We start from the raw sequence: 12,760 nt of genomic DNA, 5'->3' as shown, positions 1-12,760 counted from the left end.
ATATATATACACAAAGTCTTGTATGGACTATCCTAATGGGATCTCTTACCGCTCTTATCCACATTATAATACGTAACTACTTGTAGAGAAGGACCATGAAACATTAGCAAGTGCTGTTATGATATTCGAATTGTATTTCAGTAAATTTAATACTTTTCCGATTAAAAATATTGCCTGTTTTTCTCATCGCGTAAATATTTAACCGACTTTTATCACTAGAGTGAAACGAACGAAGTACTGTAGTAGCAGTACCGATAGTACGGACTCATGCACTTCATTTTAAATGGACGTTGTTGTTTTACACAGTACTGTATCCTAATTCATTCCATTCGCATATGCTAAGCCTAAACCTGTAACCAGTTTGCATGGTCCAGTAGGACAATGCTCTCATTCCATGTGTTGTATTCTGTGCTGCTACAACCTGGGTGAACAACTTAACTTTCCCCTTTAGGCTTTAAGGGTCACAAATACTTAACTCAAATAAAAGAATTGAACGTATTCATGCGAGTTAATCGGAGGCAAGAATGAAAGAATTCGAAGCCACTTTGGACCTCCCGTACTCCTTTTAGGCTAGATAGTCCTCACTGTACTTTTCGCGGGCTTAGGCCTATCGTATACTTTTTGGGTCAGTGAGCTCTGTGAATGTTTGGACTTTTGTTTTACACGCGATCTTGTTGTTTTTAGATTTCCCTATTGGCATAAAGTATTACAAGTACCATGTATACAGACGCAAGTGTTGAAATACACCATTTATCAACAAATAGGCTACGATGCGAAATAATACACTTGGATTTGTTAGAATATGCATTGATCATTGATGAGTAGTTTCAGTCAAAATTGAATAATATTGAATGTAATTTTAAAAAGTAACGAATTAAGTTCAGTAGATTATTATTACTATTAATAATGCTGCTTCGAATTTTAAACCTCCGTATTATAGAGTAGCCTATATACGTTAAGTACCGGTAGCATAATATAAAATAGATAAAGCCAGATATGTTATGATGCATTTTCTGGGAATAAGAATTATTTTATTTCTGTACGTCTCTTTCCAAAGCGAATCTCATCCCACAAAATAAAGCTGAATCATCATTTAAATTGAAGGTTTCTAAAGGACATTATTATTGAACATCAAACACGAGAATATCGAGATATTCAGGAAAAGATAATAGGAAGAAGGGTGCGAGCAAACGTGCATTGCACTTCAGAATTAGGGTGTTGGTCTAATTTTAAAATGTGGCATTTGTCGAGGCCTGAGTCAAACCAAAAACCCTGGAAGGCATAAATCTACTCAAGCCCCCACCGTCGGAATTCGCCCTCATATGGTCTGTGGTTTTCTTATTATATGCAAAACAAATCACTTCTCGTAAATGTACCTGGCTTGGTCTGAGTGATATTTTTAACATTTTGCGGGTTAAATTACATACGTATGACGCTGTATTGCAAACGAGGAAAGCTAGTGCTCCGGTACATGATAATAGCGAGACGAAAAGGAGACGTCCACAAGGACTCCTTCCACCAAGCAGTCGGCCTACCCACCTATTTATAGCGAGTATTATCATGAAGGAAGTACAGTGTAAAATATTTTCTTCCTCACTTATTAGTCAACTCAACTTTCAATATTATTATTGTATTATTATTATTATTAATAATAATATTATTATTATTATTATTATTATTATTATTATTATTATTATTATTATTATTATTATTATTATTATTATTATTATTATTATTATTATTATTATATTATTATTATTATTATATTATTATTATTATTATTATAATATACCGTGAGGGATAGATGACCTGTTATGAGTAAATAAATCTTCATAACCAGCTTAGCCTTCAACGCCTCGACCTCCAAAAATGATTATCTCGAAATTCTAGATCAAATTAACTTTAATTGACATTAAAAATGATTCATTGAACTTGAGAACTTGAAATCTGTCAGTCAGGTCAGGCAAACCTGTGGTCCAATGGATGCGAATAGATACACCAGAGATAACGAAAGTTGTCATTTCATCGGATTTTACGCATAGAATGTTGTAATCATAACAAGAGGTCTGGATAACTTATTATTATTAAACACATATTCTTATCAGCACTCATGTCTCAAATTAACAACTGCTCTTACTATACTATTGTGAGAGAAAGAACCAAAAAAAAAACAAAAAAATCAACGCATATAAAAAGCTATTAAATAATACCACTGGCAGCCGAAATTTAGTTCAGCGATTTATAACCTTAACTTTTTTTGTGAAACGATACCGGTATGTTTAAAACTTACCATTAACTCATGTCAAATAGTTGAATGCGTGGAACGTTTACTTACAGGGTACCAAAAGTTAATCTTAGTCAACAGATAAGATATCATTCACTCGATAATGTATTAAAACATTATTCTAAATTTGGATTTTTTCTGTATCATTTTTGGTATATAGCCTAAATTCTTGTCAATGCCATGGAATGCCTATATTTCCGTGGGCTAAATTCCTTATATTGTAGTCTGGTTGTATGTTCCCTTGTCGCCATTTTTTTAACCACAGGGAACACAGGTCAGGTCAATTTCCATGGGTCAAATTAAGGCTAAACAACCCTCATTTCGATAATACTTCCGTGAACTTGTAAAAAGGTTAATTTTGGGTTGTTTTTTAGAATGTTAAAATTGGAAATAGATGATCCTGGTCATTGATTGTGGAAATAGAAATTTCTTTTTTTTTTTAAATTATCATAGTCTCTTCATAAAATACTCTGTGTCAAATGACGAAATATGAATACATACACGGTAAACTTTTAACCCAGTTTTGGTGGTGTTGCCAAAATTTTCTTGATAAGAATTTCTCTATTTTTAGTTGGTGCATTGAATAATATATTTATATAGGCCTAACGTATTACACAGGACTAGATTACGATTACAGTATCCTTCACTAAAGTACAGTAATTATAATTGTTAATATTATTAAATTTGCTTGATTTCGTTCCGTATTGCTTTTCTCTCTCTCGACTGCCGCTTATTTAATACTATCGGTCATAATTCTTAGGCGTGCTAATGCATAATTTAGGGTTTCTTTTTCTCATTACGGTAGATAATTTTATATAATGCTGTGATTTCTCTGGCTGCCCGTTTATCTCGGATTTTACGTTTCCAATGGATGTTTTTAAAACATAGGCCTAATTCTTCGTGGGAATATATAACCTTTGCGTCAAACGTTGATCGAGTTGTGTATAATATCTGATAAAATCGATAAAAGTAATAAGAAGCCGGATATAATTTCAAATTTTCAAATATCAACTCACAAATATCGTTTTCTTTGGAAGGTTTATGTATTGTCATCATACAGCATATCACTTTTTTCGTATTTATGTATAGCGTGAGAGTTTTGAGTGATGAATTTTTCTACACTATAGACCCATTCACTCTCTTTGATTTACGAATTTTTATTTGAAGGCCGCAGTACTGCAATATTCTTATTTTTTAGTATTTTAAATCTTTTTTTTTTAATTTCGGATTTATGAATTGTATATGAATTTGGTTAAAACATGTAATGAAGGATGGATCATGATTTGCTCAGCCCGACGTTATATTGTTTATCAGTTACCAAGGCAACTACACAGTGTGACTTTCAGAACTCGATAAAAACCAGTAATTTAGAATTCAAGATAGAATTAACATATAAATATTAATTGTTTACAAAATAAAAAGGACAAGGACCTACGTAAAATTAGTGGGAAATATATGTAAAGTTTTAAAGCATTTAGTCCATGGTCAGACGGTGCGCCCTATTAACCTGCAACTTTAACAGATATTCTGTTTATCGTAAACTATTATAAGTGAAGGGAGCCTTTGTTTGTCAATATGTTGTTAAAAACATATCCATTATAATTATTGATCGCTGTTTTAATGTGTATTTACAACATGTCGAGTGGGCAACACGCTAATTGATAAAATGCATACGTTGAAACATTCGCTTCATTCGTAACCCAATCCGCTACTGTAGCACGGTGTAAGCCCCGATTGGTAGTAGGCTTTACCATGCCTCCGTTACTAATACTTTAATGAATTAACTTCCATGTCGTGAACATGGCATGTTCCTCTTCCCTTTGCCTCTACAGTATAACATTATTTGTGATTCCACCTTCATCTTTCTTTGCCTACAGTATTACAAAACATCCTAGTTTTCCATCTTGTTATTGGCTGAGTTGTACAGACTCCTTTTTCCCTCAGATTTTAAATATTCAAAAATGTGTATCATTTTAACCATTCTCCAAATTCTTGTCAACCACCCTTTTATAGTGTTGTAGAAAATCAGTTGTGCTGTACAACATGTATTCCGTTCCGGAGCCTGGTTTTAATGATAATTATAATGAAAGAATTAGGCTTACTGTACTTTTTAATAATCAATGACCTTAATGATGTTGTGACAAGAAGTTTTGAATCTTTTTATTTTTCTTTAATTTTATATTAATTAATATCAATTTGCTTAAATATAGAGGTAAGACCATACATATATATATATATATATATATATTAGTGGGCCCCTGAACATCAGATTTATTCTGTAAGGGTTGCCCACTCAAAACATGGTTTTAAATAAATAAATAAACCAAGAATAAAATATATATATATATATATATATATATATATATATATATACATATAATGTGTATATGATGTATATATGTATATATATATATATATATGTATATATGTATATATATGTGTATTTATATATATACTGTACATATATGTATGTGTATATATATGTATATGTATATATGTATATGTATATATATATTTATATTTTTCCTATTTATTTATTTTTCCTAACTTGTTTTGATTCTCATTGGTGACGTACCCTTCTCATCGCTTCGGATATCTCACCAGGAGGACAAGAATATAAACAGTTATTACGGCATGCGGTCATTCTACTATGGCTATTACATCATCGGAAGGTCACTAAGCGGATACGGATTGTGGTCATCGCACCCTTTCTAGTCCTCGTGTTTCGGTTGGATGGCATTTGATAGCCTGCACGTTACTCACGTGTTGTCATACTTGCCATCGCGTGAATGGTAAGTAAAAAAAACACCATTTGTGGTAAGAATTGAAGTTTGTAAGCATGCATCTCTGTGGTTTAAGATATGGTTTATCAAACCGCAAAGCCGGTTGACACTGACAGAAGATGTAAAGTGTAATGCACACTAGCAACACTCAGCTTTGAATTGATGATGTTCAAAGGTATGTGGCTTGTCGGACAGATTGGACTTGGACAAATATATATTGTTCAATGTTTTGCTTTGCTAAAACCATCAAGTTTGTCTTACATTTCATTTATTACTGTGACCCGGTTCATACGGTCGGTGTAAGTCTCAAACAAGCGCTTGTTCGACTACGATATCACAGGTGTAACTTACACCGTCGGAAAAAGGCTTGTATCATGCTACTCATCTGGATAATGTTGGTATTTAAGGCAGAATGGGAGTGGTCCCAGATCCCAGAGAGAGACGGGATTGTAGAAGGAATATGATAGAGGTATGATGGCCTTTTCCTAATATCTTGTCCGTTACTTTTCTTTTATTCAATGTTTATTCAACGTATGTATATTGTTGTTATTATGTTAATGCAGACATTGAAACAGAACCAAGCACACAGAGACCTTGTTATGCGCCATACAAATCCCATTTATTGTTGGTTTTTTTAGCCTTAATAGTTAGGTGGTTCCCGATCTTTGGTCACATGAACAAGCGATGGAACCTCGATAATTACCATTGGATTCGTTGCTATGCAACGGTCGTTTAGTCTCATGTAACACATCAAAAGGCTTTCTAATTCTTAAAATCTGACGGAATAGCATTGGAAAAACGCGGAGATTTTGTATAGATGTTTTCTATAATAAATTCAAATTGAAGGTCTTTACAACAATACATTTGCTTAAAAATAACTAAATAATCCCGTTTAAGGTGTTACGGAAATAATCCCGTTTAGGTGGTACGGTAGCTGTAGGCCTACTGAAGACTACTAAAATTATTGAGGAATACAGTAATGCTGTGTTCTGGACACGTGACATGAGTTTTTTCGGAGCGATGAGGGCGCTATCAGTGATGTCATTTACTGATAACATTTTTTTAGACTGTGCTATTAAGATACAATTATTTTAGTTCCAATAATAATATAAAAAATTGCCTGCACACTGTTATTTTATTCCACGAAGCATGGATGTAATCACAGCATTTCTCTTAATTCTAGTCCCCGCAATAAATAACGCTCAGGGAGTCGAGTTATTGATATTATAGAGGTTATCGACTCATCTTGTCATGGTATATTGTTGTGATTAAGGTTAAAATATTGATATAAATAAAAGTACGCGTAATAAGCTAGGATAATATCCCTAAAATCGTTTATCTGTGCCTGTCTATTTAGCAACACAATGTGGATACATAGATTTAAATAGGCCTAATTAGATCTGATCAAGTCGACGCTTAAAACTACGTAAACATTCAATTAGAGCAAGAATTGCTCATTTAAAAGGATCAAATACATTATTTTAATTTTCTAATTAATCGATCAAACAATAATCTAAGTATAAGCGACCAACCACCAAAAACATACTGTAATCGTTTGAATTAGCAAATGGATAAGTGATAACCGCGAATCGTGTTGTTGCTTCAGTTTCAGATCAAGATGAGAAGCATCAGACGGAGAAACGATGCGGAGGCGCGATAAAGGAAGCTTCATATCGTCTGCTTATTTCGTTCGTTTGAGGACATTTTTCGCGCGTAGACTATGGATTTGGATGATACGAGTATGGAAAGACATTTATCAAGAACATGTTAAATTTTTGAATCAAAGGAACTCATTACCATGCAGATAAGTTTGAATTAAAAAGATATTCGACGTAACAACAATGCGAAGGTGTGCAAAACCTGAGGCTAAGGGGCTTGCTCAGTAAAGGCATGGAGGTATATTGCATGGTTAAGGCAACTTTCAGGCCCTCGACGCCACGTGGTAAAGAATGGGTGCGGCGATTTATCAACAATACCGATGTCGTAAAGGAAAAATACTACTTATTATATCTATATTATATCTTTTAACGCTCATCACACATGGTCAAGGTGAACGTTTACTGGTACGGTCATTGTTTTCACTTGGTAAGTAGGCATATTGACCGAACAATATCAATTAATTACCGTTCAATCTATTTCGGGCGAATCCGAGAGTTGAATGTCAGGGCTGTACAGTGGGCGAGAATTTAGATATTATTATTATTGAAATTTTATTTATATATCGAAACCGATAAAGTATGAAGAGGGGTCGACGGTATATATCAACAGACTCATTGTCCAGGAGATAACGGAAGGCATGTTTATTTCCCATTGGTGATATCATATGTATACAAAAGCTCATGCGTCAATATATTATACGGTTCGGTATTACATGTCTATCTAGATATTACGTACATTTTACTCTGGTGGCTATGGAAGGACCGATATTTTTGGTTGATGGGCATGCGTTGCCGTGGTTGTGCAGAAACAAATATATGACATTATAAACGAGTGAAAATATTTTCAAACGAGTTTGGTTGTTAGCTATTTTCAAACGAATTTGGTTGTTAGCTATGATGCTGCGTTTCTCTTTGGTTATCTAGCTGTATGAGTGTCACTATTCATCATAAAGCTAGGTTACCAAAGATAAATACGGCGTCTCGTCACCCTGTATGTACAACTGTCAACCAGACACGGAGCAACACGTTCCCCTGGTGTTGCAGCGTTCGGGCCCGCGAGTTTCATTTTTGTCGGCCCGTGTAGCTATTAATTAGGCCTACAAACAGGCCAAGGTTCTGGCAAGGCCTGGGAGATAATTGGAATACATTCTCGTTAATCTCCCCTTCCCCGGGAGATGTACATGTAGACCTAGACCTTGGTTTAAGGACGCAAGGAAATAAGTCCAAGGTTCTGGTGATGAACAAATTAAACAATGATCAAATCAACCCCTGGATATATAGTTCAGATTTTCGATGTATGACATCCAATAAATTGGTGAGAATTACGGTACATTATTCATAACATGCAAATCGTTGCAAACGTGTTTATTAATATATATATATATACTGTCTCTTATACACATCTAGATGTGTATAAGAGACAGATAATATTTCGTAGAGGCATGTATTGGTTGGCATTGTAATAAATTGATAGTACAGAAAACGAATATCGTCACCTATTTCTGTAGTACTTGATAAACTTTATCGAAAAATCGATTTGTCCTTCTGTTTGTCTATCAACCATACTTCGTCGACAGGCTGTCCAGGAACCAGACGACTGAGCCCGGTCTAGTACCTCAACGGGGGTAGATCCCTTTAGTCAGATCAGATTTCGTATGAATATATTTCTCTGTTATCAAGGAGAAAAAAGAAAACCTGACTATTGCAATCTACGCATATGTGATCATCTGGCGGAGCAATGTAGCCTATGTTTAGGCAGGCATGTCAAGTATAAATCTCATTTGATAAAAAGCAAGTTATTTTTAAAGCGTTTGCGTTAGTACACATTAGAAAATTTAATGATTTCATGATGTGATTGTGTCGATTGCAATGTATTCCATTATTATGAAGGGCAGCGAAACTTCTCGAATTATAAGTTTTCAACAATGGGTGTCAATTTGACAATTTTTAAAGACTTACTGAGAGATTGAGGTCTACGTAATGATGCGCAAAATGCGTCGACGAACCAGACATCTTTACATGTACGGATGGATAATACAAAAACGCCACTCTAGAACACAAGCACGTCATGGTATTGGATGAATTAGTTATCTAACGTTGCACACACACTGCCTACTCTTTTCTTTTTTTTTGGTCCAGAGTACAGACACCAAGACAGCTTACGTAAAATGTAGGCGTAAACCCTTAATATTTGTAGACGTTGTTGTAGGTGTTTCCTATTATGGCTCAAGACTGATGTTGATATTTATATCAAAATATTTAGTACACAGCCAAATAGATTATTTTTGTATGCTATTGGCAAAAGTAGCAATGGAGTCGGCGACAAAGTATTTAGTACATTGTCTAGCAAATTCTATTTTTCCATGCTATTGACGAAAGTAGTACAGGAGTCCACGACAGGAAGTCAACCTATATCGGCCTTGACTGTTGTTAATATCTAGCCCTGAAGGAGTATCAATTCAGAGCTTTAGAACGCAGTGTTTGTGTCCCTAACACCGGCCTAGCGAAGCATCCTTGAATGAGTACAATACGCTGGTTAAATTGAATGCACTTCGAAAATTAGTTTCGGGTCAGATATTTGTTGCGTTTTCAGTGTAAAGTAAGTCACGGGGATTAATTCCACTTCAACGGACTGAGTGAGGCCCTTGATGTCTGTTTAGGGCTGCAAAACAGCGAGGTTACGGAACGAGTGCATGATTCAGCCCAGAAGACGATGTTGCACATTGGCAGATAATATTTTCGTGTTCAAAGGATTGCACTTTTTGTGTATACAGTATATTAAAGAAAAATCATGCCACATCACCTTGATAAAAAGCAAAGGAAAACTTATTTAAGTTCTTCGTTATTGTATTATAATCATTTACACTACTGTGTTCTCAAACTGTTACCTGTAATTAAATAAATATATAACTTAAAGCGTATTATAGTAATTTTTCAATTTTTTCCAGGGCCATTTTTTCCGGGGTCTTTTTTTTCAGGGGACATTTTTCCGGGGCCATTTTTGCCAACATTTGAGTAGATGGGCCCATAACCTTGTACGGTTCAGAAAGGAAGAATATAGACCTATATAATATTAATATATTTCCGTTATCTAGGTCTATAATGTTTCTACAATAACAGGATTATTATTAGTGTCTTTTTGTTGGTTCTAAAACGCCATCAAGAAAGTAGACTTTCATCAAACACACTAAACATTATCGTAAATGACATAATCCCAGTAGCCACTATCGAGGAATCTTTAGCGTTTTATGTCACTTTATTAAACATCATTACACCTTCAAAGCACTTTATAACGGCCATAACATAATTCTAATACGAATTATAATTATGATAATGTCAAAAAGATAGCAGCTTTTCAGAGTTCGTTGAAAATGATTTACTTAAGATGTTACCTCGAGATAGAGTTCAAACTGCTTACAAGCAAGCCATTTACCATTTAAAAATCTAAAAGCATTGATTTGTATTCACAGTCATAACCCATATCAATTATACTTAAGCTTCTCGTATATCCGAACAATGGTTTTTATCGTAGCAGTTTTGTACCGAATGTATTCCCTACATTTAAAAAATATCTATTTTGTATTCGAGGTTCATTTTCGTTCTTGGAACAACGTGAAAATGATTGACAACTGATACTCAATACGTAAGCTCTATAGAATATTTAGGAGCAAAAACATAACACTGACCTCCTTTTATAGTTTAAACGTATTCACTTATCCTCGTTTTGTTTTCTATTTAGCATTATTGGCTGATCATCTCTGATGGGGAAAAAAATTGATTGATCTTAGGCCAACAGTTTAGTTTTTAAAGGACTTGACACTGGTGGCTGCTCCAGTTGGGTCAGAGGAAATTCCCTTTATCAAAGCATGGAACCCTCTGGTTTTAGTTCGTATTGTGATCAAAAAGCACGATTTTTACAATTCTGTACTGTAAAACCCCATGCCCTTGCCTCTAACAGGGGTTTTACTCTGGCCATTTTGTTTGACTCCCTTTTAGACATGTTGAACCCCGTGATCGGAGGCTGGGGGGGGGGGAACACTGACGGACGTCACCTAGAAGAATATTGTTGACATAAGCCTAAACCTTGTTCGACGTTGTTTTCATTTTAATAAACGAATTGTTAAACCAAAACACGCTTCTGAGTCGGGATATGTGGTGCGTGTGAAACAGTCGGAGGACTGTGACAAATGTATTCTCATTTAGCCGGTGAAGTTTCAAAAAATGATGATTAAGTATAATATAATTGGAAGAACTAATCGTGTGTCCTTATAACCTGTGTTCCAAATGATGCATCATTTGGTGTCAACTTTCACGATTATATTATCATTATTGTCACCTGTAGTCTGTACCTGTCAGACAGGTGTATCTTCAAAACATCCCGTGCCATACATCCTTAGCTCACCCCTTCTCAGATCATGTTCCTATCTATTCATATATCAGCTGCTTTCAAAACAACAATTATTGTAAAAAATGATACTTTTAATAGCAGCTGTTGCCGTACATTTTGTCAATTTGTTGACGCGTTTTCATAGTTTTTTCAATGTGTTGAAGCATAATGGCGCGTTCAAATTATTTTGAAAGAATATTAAGGATTTTACAGAATACGGTAAATTTTGTAATATAGATTCGCGGTAGAGTTATAATTCGATCAGTCCTATCTATGAACTTTTATTTCAACAAATTTAGCATACATGCTTAGTACGAAATTTCCTGTTCTGTCAAACAGCCTTATATATTTTTTATTTTCATTTACATTCAACACCGAATTTTGCTAAAGATAGGCATTGACCCTACAGACTCCTAAAGCCGCCGTGTGATATGAAGAAGAGAGCGCACATTATAAACTGCACATGTATTATTAATGACGTCACCGTATGCTTAGGAATGAACCTAACGCACTGGGATTGAATCCAGGGCAAGTACCTTAATAAAGTAACCGTAACTATTTTAAAATGCTACAATGTGCCTCTCAAAAGTGTCAATGAAATTTAACAATTATTTAAATGAAAACATAGCCAGGATTGTGCGCGTGCGTCACAAAAAAAAAATTACGTTATAAGCTATGTTTATTCTGTCCCTTTTAGGGACTTAAATAATATCTAATTTGGAGCTTAGGGGAACGGTTCAATACTTCCCAAATGAATATTCTCTGTATATAGTTTCTGTAATGTTTATAGGCCTGCTATATCATCATAGGCTATAGTATAAAATGTTTTCAGGTAAATTTTGAGTTTCGAGCTTCTTAATTTAGTAAACGAGGTCATACATTTTTACAAAAACATACATACATTTCGATTAAAAAATACATACAATAGTCCTTTAGAAATTGCGCAATGGATCGAACATACCTTGATTACAAGGAATACCAAGAAAAATTACCTTATTTCCACTTGGGACCAGTAGAACAATTAACCGCACGATTGCGCAAAAATAAAAAACAAAAACTTAGAAAGCTACCAGAAAATCGTTAAAAATGTGAATCACTAAAATCATTGTTACAATTGATACAATTTACATCAATTGAATTTTATAATATTATTTATAAATATTATTGACGTGATGTCTATTTATTATTATAATTGTAATATAAAACATACTTCGATATCCTATATCCATCCTGCCTATAGATGTTTTTAAATAAATAAAAAATTGTAATATAAAACATACTTCGATATCCTATATCTATAGGCCTATATACATATGTATATACGGTATACAAATATATAAATAACACTAACAGTGCTCGAATAGGAACATGTAATAATCGTATCTAGTATAGCTCATCAACGAAAAGTTCCTTTATTTCAGTTGAAAAAGTGTCTCTGGCGGAATTTGAACCTGCAAACTCTCGCTATCAAAGCGAGTATAATACCCATTAGGCCACGGAGACATACCAGGGAGATGTAAGATACAACTGACTAAAACGCTCACACTTATATAGTGGAGCTGTGATAGCATAATATGTTTATGTTGCTACGCAGCAAACTTGATAATATATATATATATATATACATATATATACATATATATACATA

General features: G+C 34.3%; 1 long non-coding RNA gene across 1 annotated transcript in view; it reads left to right on the top strand.

Annotated features, from left to right (window-relative positions):
- LOC117115571 overlaps window positions 1-7,634 on the top strand; it is a 9,989-nt gene extending 2,355 nt beyond the window's left edge. The window contains exons 2-3 of the long non-coding RNA XR_004446572.1: window positions 4,889-5,076; window positions 6,674-7,634. This is a non-coding gene — a long non-coding RNA (uncharacterized LOC117115571). The remainder of the gene's footprint in view (window positions 1-4,888; window positions 5,077-6,673) is intronic.
- The last annotated feature ends 5,126 nt before the right edge of the window (window positions 7,635-12,760 follow it).

The sequence above is a fragment of the Anneissia japonica genome, unplaced genomic scaffold (assembly GCF_011630105.1).
Source record: "Anneissia japonica isolate Jap-2015-1 unplaced genomic scaffold, ASM1163010v1 scaffold284824_len513422_cov204, whole genome shotgun sequence".
NCBI lineage: Eukaryota > Metazoa > Echinodermata > Crinoidea > Comatulida > Comatulidae > Anneissia > Anneissia japonica.
The sequence above is the reverse complement of the archived record's forward strand: the minus strand, read 5'-3'. Positions and strand labels throughout refer to the sequence as shown.